Source organism: Phoca vitulina, unplaced genomic scaffold (genome assembly GCF_004348235.1).
Source record: "Phoca vitulina isolate PV1807 unplaced genomic scaffold, GSC_HSeal_1.0 scaffold3, whole genome shotgun sequence".
Taxonomy (NCBI): Eukaryota; Metazoa; Chordata; class Mammalia; order Carnivora; family Phocidae; genus Phoca; species Phoca vitulina.
The window spans coordinates 19,480,495-19,489,820 of record NW_022589706.1 but is presented as its reverse complement, the minus strand read 5'-3'; positions in this window follow the sequence as shown (position 1 = coordinate 19,489,820).

Sequence of the window (9,326 nt, the reverse complement as noted above, 5' to 3'; positions counted from 1 at the left end):
GTTGTGCGCCCCTCCGCAGCGCCCCCAGTCCTGTCTCCAGGTTGGGGCACATCTCTGCCCTTTGTGCTTCTAAAACCGCCAGCTGCTCCCAGTTCGCCTGCACAACCCTGCCACTCCAGGTTTCCGTCCCTGGGGGCTGCCCTAAAGTCCTTTCCCCGCCACTACCAGTCTGCGAGTCTTTGGTCCAACCCCAGTGCATGAGGCTGTCACTCACCAGAGGTGTAGGATCCTCATGGTCAGGCTCCCTCCCGCTGCCGTTTATCCTCCGATGTCTGCCCTAGAATCATGGCTCCCCTCTTCATACCTTGAAACCAACCACCTGCGATATTCTGTTTGTAGAGATCCGGATCTATTTTCTTACATCTCAGGCTGATTTCATGGGTGCTCAGGGTGGTCTGGTAAATATCCAGCTCAATTCCAGGGACCAGTTGGGATAGGGTCCCCCACTCCTCCGCCATCTTCTCTCGGTTACTCCTACATTGATCTTAATATTTTCTGAAGTTAGAGGTTATTTCCTTCTCTAAAATTAGCCTAATTTTAGTCTTAATAAGATAAACAATGTGGATAAGGTAAAAATTCTACTACACTAAGAGACAATGTTGCTGTTCCTACATTCATGGTGAGTTTTTTTTTTTTTTTTTTTTTTTCCATATATCTGAGCAATTCTGGGCCTGACATGTAGTTCCAAGATGGACATAAATGTTTTCATCTGCAAACACCAGTGTGCATCAAAGGGACGGTTTCAGAATTTTTGTATACTCTATTGAGATGGACTTCATTGGCTGTGAGAACATCTATTCATAACCCCATTGCCTCATTCAAGGAAACTGTTAGTGGATCTGTTAGTGGAACTTCTTTGTTCTTTGGTGGCAACATTAACAAGCATCTTTATTTATATATATATATATATATATATATATATATTTTTTTTTTTTTTTTTAACTACATTTCTTATTGGATAATCTCTAGAAGCATCACATATTCCACTTGTTCCAATAATGTGAATTCATATTTCTGAGAGAGGTATACCTAGTTCTTCAAAGACATTATCAGGAAAAATAAGTAATAGATGCAATTTATATTCATTTCTCCTAGAGAGAAAAAAACAGTATAATAAATATTTTATAAAGGTTTTTAGGTCTATAAAAGAGAAAATGGACCAAGGTCTCCCAGAATATACTTACAGGTAAATTGTCTGAATGTCAGTTTAATGTATGCTCGTAGCTCATGAGAGGTTAAGACCAGGGATGTATGAAATAAGTCAGTCAGAGAAAGACAAATACCATATGATCTCACTCATATGTGGAACTTAAGAAACAAATCAAACTAGCAAAGGGGAAAAAAAAATAAGAGAGCAAGAGACAAATCAAGAAATAGACCCTTAATTATGGAGAACAATCTGATGGTTACCAGAAGGGTGGGGGATGGGTTAAATAGGTGATGACGATTAAGGAAGACACTTGTGATGAGCACAGGGAGATGTATGGAAGTGTTGAATCACTATATTGTATATCTGAAACCTAATATAACACTGTATTTTAACTAACTGGAATTAAAATAAAAACTTAAAAAAAAAAGACCAAGGATGTATGAATTGGAAATCATTTATATGGAAAAGAAGTTCAAGCTACAGAATTCAATTAAAAGAGAAATGTGATAGAGGGGTAAGAGAAGAGAGATAAGGTCAAATCATAATAAAACTCAGCTTAGCTGAATAAAGAGTAGAAAGATCAGATGTAAAGAAGAAGTTGTACAAATGGAATATTACTGAATCAAATAAAGGTGTGTGTGTGTGTGTGTGTGTGTGTTTGCATTGCTGATCAATAGTGTCACATAAAGTGCTTAAATTAAAGAAAGAAAACATTTTAAAAAGAGCCATTAGTGTTTTTAATCCATAAATTTTGAGAAATCAATAGCAAACCAACAATTGCAATGTAGCATTCCTATTGTTAAATCTTGGTAATAGATGGAACCTAATATTGGAAAAGCATGGTAGAAAACATACTATGTTAAATCAAAAAAAAAAATTATTGATTTCCATAATATTTCAAAAGATCCAAAGAATATCTTTTTCTAGCTCAAAAGCAATAGCAACATATTTGCATACTCCAGACCAGATATTTGTGTCTAAGCATATTCTTTTCCAAGAGAAAATAGATTTTAGGGAGGTAGGTAGTTCTATGTCTTAGAACAAGAAAAATTTAGAAGGGTGTTATTGTCAAAAAGCATGGGTGTTTTGGGACACCTGAGTGGCTCAGTCAGTTAAGCGGCTGCCCTGGGCTCAGGTCATGATCCCATGGTCCAGGGATCTAGCCTCAGCAGAGAGCCTGCTTCTCCCTCTCCCTCTCCCTCTGCCTGCCACTCTGCTTACTTGTGCTCTCACTCTCTCTGTCAAATAAATAAATAAAATCATGAAAAAAAAATCAATTACCTGAGTACCTATTTCCAAAAAGAGCCAAAAACTTAAACCAAAGAAATAAGAGGAGGGGCTCAGTTAGTTAAGCATCCAATTCTTCATTTCAGCTCAGGTCATGATCTCAGCGTTGTGAGACCAAGCCCTGTGTAGGGTTCCTCACTGAGGGTGGAGCCTCCTTAGGATTCTCTCTCGCTCCCTCTCCCTCTGCCCCTTCCCAAACTCCTGCACTCTCTCTCTCTCTCTCTAAAAAAAAAAAAAAAAAAAAAAAAAAGAGGAAAGTCATAACGAAATAAGCATATAACACAATTAATAACCACCTAGAAAGCTTGAAAGTTAGAGGTGTTAATGCACAAATTACCATTATGAAGAATAAAATGGGCATTATGGTAGACCCCAAATACATTTAAAACACAGTAAGAAAATATTTTGTCACTATATTTGATAATTTAGATTCAATAGGCAAACTTCCATAAAATACAATTTACTAAAATGGGAGATCTGTAAAATGAAAATGTCTTAGTAGTAATATACCTTATTAAACTTTTCATCTACACTTAAAAAATATTTTTTTCTACAAAGAAAATCCCAGGCCAAGACATCACTAATGATGTCATTCACAAATATTTAAAGAAACATATTTTACACAAATTTATACATGGCAAAAAATTAGGAAATGTTTCCTACTTGATTTATTAGAGTAATATATTCTGATAATAACACTAAACGAGAACAAGATTATAAGTTAATACTTCCCAGCACATGAATACGAAATACTAAACAAATAATAGCAAATCAAATCCAGCAATTAAAAAAAAGATAATAATAATGAGTTTTTTAAGCACACAAAGTTGGTTTAACCTATGAAAATCAAACAATGTGATTCACCTCATTAATAAAATAAAAAGGAAAGTGTGATCACCTCAATAGATGTAGTAAAAGCACATAATACAATTTAAAACTTATTTTTGATAAAAAAAACATTTAGTAAACTAGGTAGAAAAGTTAACTTAAGCTGATTTAAAAAAATCTATTAAAAATCACAACACGATTTATATTTAATGATGAAATATTGAAAGTTTTTCCACTGAGATTGAACCATGGTCAAGGATGTTTGTCTCACTACATTTATTTAATGTTCTAAAAGTCATAGAAAATTAACTAAGGAGAGACAAATTTTAAAAGTACAGACTAAAAATATAAAACATCAAAATTCATTGTGGACAAAATCAAGTAATTTTCAGCATGACATTTCTAGTATATTCAAGGAATCTAAATATTATAATATTAATAAATAATATCAATAAACAAAAATACAAAATTTATATACTAGCAAAAGGTCATAAAATGAAATTTAATATAATACAATTACAGTAGCAGTAAAAACATCAAATGCCTAGGAATAAATCTAATGAAAATATAAAATCTTTACATAGAAATTTATAAACTCTTACTGAGAAAAATTAAAGATCTAAATAATGAAAAGATATACTATATTCATTAACTGTGAGACTCATTATTGTAAAGATAAACATTTCCCCCAAGTTGAACTATAAAATTATTATCCCAATAAAAATCCCAGAAAAAAATTTGTGATTATTAATAGAAATTTCTAAAATTTTATGGAAATGTGGTACTGGTGCAAAAATAGAACTGTAAAACAGAACAGACAGGATTAAGGAAAAGGTGAAAGAGGGTGGTTTAGAAATAGTCTTGGGTTCTGATTCTACCCTATGAGATCTGCAAGTTTAACATTATACTTAAAGATTTATTGGTATAGGTATTGCATGAGGTATTCAAAAGAATATATCATTTTACATTTATAATTGCATTTATATAGTTTAAGAGAAGTTACTTTAACTTATTATAATCAAATTCTAATCAGTAAAAAGACATTTAATTAAATATATAAGTACATATTTAATAATGAATATTCTGTTTTTATATGATAAGTAGATGATGATAGATATAGATAGATGAAAGATGATAGATGATAGATAGATTTTTTTTTTTATAAAGGAGCATTAAAGAACTTACAAAGAGCTAGAGTTTTTATTTTTGGCCAATATACCTGGGAAAGTTAATATATCAATGCCAGTTAAGAACTAAGAGCAATGAGTGAGTATATGATAGCTTATAGGAGCATAGTATATGACCTCATATAAAGAAGAGTTCAAATAATAGACCTGTCATTTACTTATTGTGAGTCCTTAAACAAATCACGTAGACTCACTGATTTTCAGTTTACTACTCTTTAAAGAGGGGGGAAAAATCATAGGTCTGTTCTCAAGACTGAATGGGAACACAATTCAAATACAGCCATTAATACAGTTCTTCTTGCTGTTAGATGTTTATTATTATTATTGTCATTGAAATTTTCTAATATAATGGAAATAGTGGTTGTTAGTTTTATGGGATAGCGAGTTTATGGGAAGTAGTTCTTGTAAAAATTATGATATTGGAGAACAAAGCAAGCTAAGTGAGGAAAGCAGAGACCCAAGAAATGGCTTGTGCTGAAATGATCAATGTGACAAATTACCCAAAAAAGTGATAGAGGAAAGAAAACTTGCACATGTAAGGTAGATGAGGAGGAAGGAAACCTCTTATATTTGATAGAAAGAAGGTGATAATTTGTGAGAAACCAAAACAAAATAATTGTCACAAAAATAAGTGCCATGGTATCTAGATATGGGAATCCAAAATAGAGGAGTCGGATGATGATTAATAAGGAAGCAAAGTCTCTGTGGAGTTAAGAAGGTGGACTTCTGATCTGGGTCTTGGGTAATGAGACGGAATAAAGATGGAGAGAAGTTGCTTTCATTTTGAAAGATGGAGTTTATTTTCCATCCTCTTAACTTCAGATTGATCCTGTGACTACCAATAAAATACATTAGGAGAGACATTTTGGCACTTCTGTAACTAGTCTTGAAAAGGATTGGAAACGTCTGCTCTATACTTCTTGGAATGCTCAGTCTTAGAAGTCACTCTTCTTGTTGGAACCAGCTGTCATGTTGTAAGGAAGTGCAAGGAACCATGGAGAAATCCACAGGGAGGAAATAAAAGGTTCTAGTCCTACTGAAGTTGCTCAAAAATAAAGCAGAAGCAGGTTGAACCCATCAAGTCCTGCTCCAATTGCAAAACTTCAAAATCATATGAATGTTTTGTTTGTTTGTTTTAACTTACTAATTTTTGGAGAGCAACAATAAATAACTGAAACAAGTAGTAGGAGAAAGTTTGAAACAAACAAACAAAATAATTGTAATTGATAGATATATATCAGTCCAATAGTGAGATACATATATTACTATACATTAAATATATATATTCAACATATTACATATACTTATAAATCTATATAATATATACTTATATATTATATATACTTATATATTCATTCTCTCATGTACTAAAACAAAACAAAATAAAACAAAAAAAGACAAGGTTGTAAGAAGTGGAGGCAGTGATACATCACTTAGATACCACTATCAATAAGGTTACTCTGGGAAACAAAAATATTCACAACGGAAGGCGAGATTAAATAAAAGCTAAGTTAAGGGTATTCAAAGGAGTTTGGAAATTTAGAGAAAAAATAGCTAACATCCACAAATTGGTTTGTTTACCTATACCTTCTGTTCACACATAAGGAACACAAATTATGATTTATGAGAGACAGAAGGTTGCTTTACATATCTACAGAAGGCTTTCCTGGAATCAATCTGGCCTTACGATAAAATTAATAGGCAAATGCCCTGAAACATTATCACATAAGTTTGGGACAGACCCATACAATACTATGCAGTTACAGTCTTTCTACTGATGAATGAACATAACACTGCTGAGAGAACATCTTTCTTTACTCACCAGTGCACATACAAATTTAAGGTGATGGGTTTATATTTTCCTTTTCATAAAAGTTTCTTTACATGAAAGCCAAATTTTTAAGGATACATATTTTAAATGCTGCCTCATTGGGGTAGATATCTCTAAAATTATTCAAAATAACTTATTTTAAATTTTAATTTGCTTTTATTGAGTTTAATATTATATATGCATATATTATACACATTGTATATGTATATTCATATATATAATAAATATGCATATGCACATAGATTAAGAAAGACATCATTGAGGAAGTGATTTAAGTAGGATTGTAAATGATAAAAAACAAAACAAAACAAAAACATAGAGGTTCTTAGTTTGGAATATGGGCAGTTAGATATTAGTGAGTAAGCATTTGGAACAATTACAAATCTTCCTGATGAAATAATCTCATTTTTCTTTTTTAATTATATAATATATGCCAATTTTTGGAAATGTAATTGAAAATGTATTCTATATTTTAAAATTTTTGCATATTTCTTATCATTTAACATTTTCAAATTTATTTTAAATCTCTTTATGTTGGTAATTTTGTCATGATAAAAGGACATAATAGAGTATATTCTAGCTTAAAATTGAAGATACATTTTGGGGTGCCTGGGTGGCTCAGTTGGTTAAGCATCTGCCTTTGGCTAGGTCATGATCCCAATGTCCCTGGATTGAGCCCCACGTCGGGCTCCCTGCTCCCCCGGGAGCCTGCTTCTCCCTCTTTCTCTGCCCCTCCTCCAGCTTGTGCTCCCTCTCTCGCTCACTCTCTGTCTCTCACATCAATAAACAAAATCTTAAAAGAAAATTGAAGATACAGTTGGATAAATGAGATTTAGAACAAAAGTAACTATGAAGGGTTAGAGTACACAAAGAATAGTAATTACTTTTCTGAATAGACAAATGGGTAAAGGAGAGACAATGTGAGTTTTTGAGATGGCTGATTAAAAGAACATGTCATAGATATATAGATATATATACACACTAATTTTATACTGTTTTTAATCTATAAACTAATTATATTCTTTTAAAAATATATATATTAATTGCATGTACTACCCCTTTATTATGATTAGATAGATAGATAGATAGATCTATATATACCATATATATGATATGTATATGTATGGGGTAGTACATGTAATTAGTAAAGAGATAACTATTAAGTCAGAATCTATAGATATATTTTTAAAGATTTTATTTTTAAGTAACCTCTACACCCACTCACGAACTAAGATTGAGTCACATACACTACCAACTGAGCCAGCCAGTCACCCTTATATATTTTGATTGTATTTTACAATCAAGCACACATAGCCTGAGTGATCCAGAAGAATTGCAGTAAACATTTTTTTTAATTTTTTTAAGATTTTATTTATTTGTCAGAGAGAGAGAGAGAATGCAAGCACAAGCAGGGGGAATGGCAGGCAGAGGGAGAAGTAGGCAGAGGGAGAAGCAGGCTCCCCACCGAGCACGGAGCCCCATGTGGGACTCAACCAAGACCCTGGGATCATGACCTGAGCCAAAGGCAGACACTTAACGACTGAGCCCCCCAGGGCATCCCAACAGTAGACATTTAAATGTTGTATGATGATTAATAAAGTTTTTTGCAATACCAGATAAGGAAAACATAGACATCACAATAAAATACTTTGGGATGTACTACAAAACATTGTGTATTTTTTTTTTTTTTTACATTCTGATTATTTTTATTTTTAAATAAATATTTTAAAATAATATAATTATTTTGAAGTTAGATTGTTGACTGTGGTAGCATCATAGATATTTACATCACTCCTTGGTATAGCAGGGATTTAAGCAGAGCTGAAACCCCAGGTAGTAGAATTTTCACTGAAATTAGAGTCAGTGAGTGGGATGGGGGTAATAAAGAAAGAAATAATTGTTTCTTATAACTCCTTAAGAAGTAGTAATTTTTGCAGAGGAGGAAAAAAATTAAGGTCTTGATGTGGCAATTATATGAAAAGCGGGGTAGGAAAATGTGCAACCTTATATTGAGAAGATTGAAGGAAAGTTAAATGTGCCAAGCCAACCCAAACTTAATGAAAGCAAGGAATGAAGGGCTGAAGGATATGATCTGTTGCTTGTTAGGTTGTTTTGTTTTGAGATAAAAATTTAAAAAAGTATTTGCATTTATTTTAAACTGAAAGGGAAAGAAATTAAGCTTTTTAAATTTCTGATATGTGGATCAACAATACTTTATAGATAGAATTATAAGTAAATATACATGTACTGAGTGGGCATGGTCAACATTTTTTCTCTGATATAAGTGATAAAAATATTTGAAATCACTGCTCTATTCTCACGCCTCTCTAGCCACCAGACCCTCTGAATGCAATTTACATTTGTTATTCTTCCCTGCCTTCTTTTGATTTACATAATAGGTAGTTGCCCCCTGCTTTATCTTCCAGGACAGAGCTTTTAGAAATCTTATAGTAAAACTTCCTTTCTTCCTCTAACCTCAGATTATTTAATGGGGAAAAGGTAGTCTCTTTAATGAATGGTGTTGAGAAAACTGGATAACCATGTGCAAAACAAATGAAATTGGACAGCTATCTTATACCACTAACAAATATTAACTCAAAGTGGATTGAAGAATTAAACATAGACCTAAAACCATAAATCTTCTAGAATAAAACATATGGGAAAATGTCCTTGGCATTGGCCTAGCCAATGATTTTTTGGATATGACTTCAAAAGCACATGCAACAAAAGAAAAAATAAACAAGCTGGTCTACATCAGACTAAAAAGTTTTTGCACATCAAAAGAAACAACAAGATGAAAAGGCAATCTACAGAATGGGAGAAAATATTTTTAAAGCATATATCTGATAAAGAGTTAATATCTAAAGATCTATAAAGAACTCCTACAGCAGTAACAAAAGTCCAACCTGATTTAAAAATGAGCAGAGGAACTGAATGGACATTTTTTTTTCCCCCAAAGACATATAAATGGTCAACAACATGAAGAGATGTTCAACATCACCAATCATGAAGGAAATGCAAATCAAAACCAAAAAGAGATATC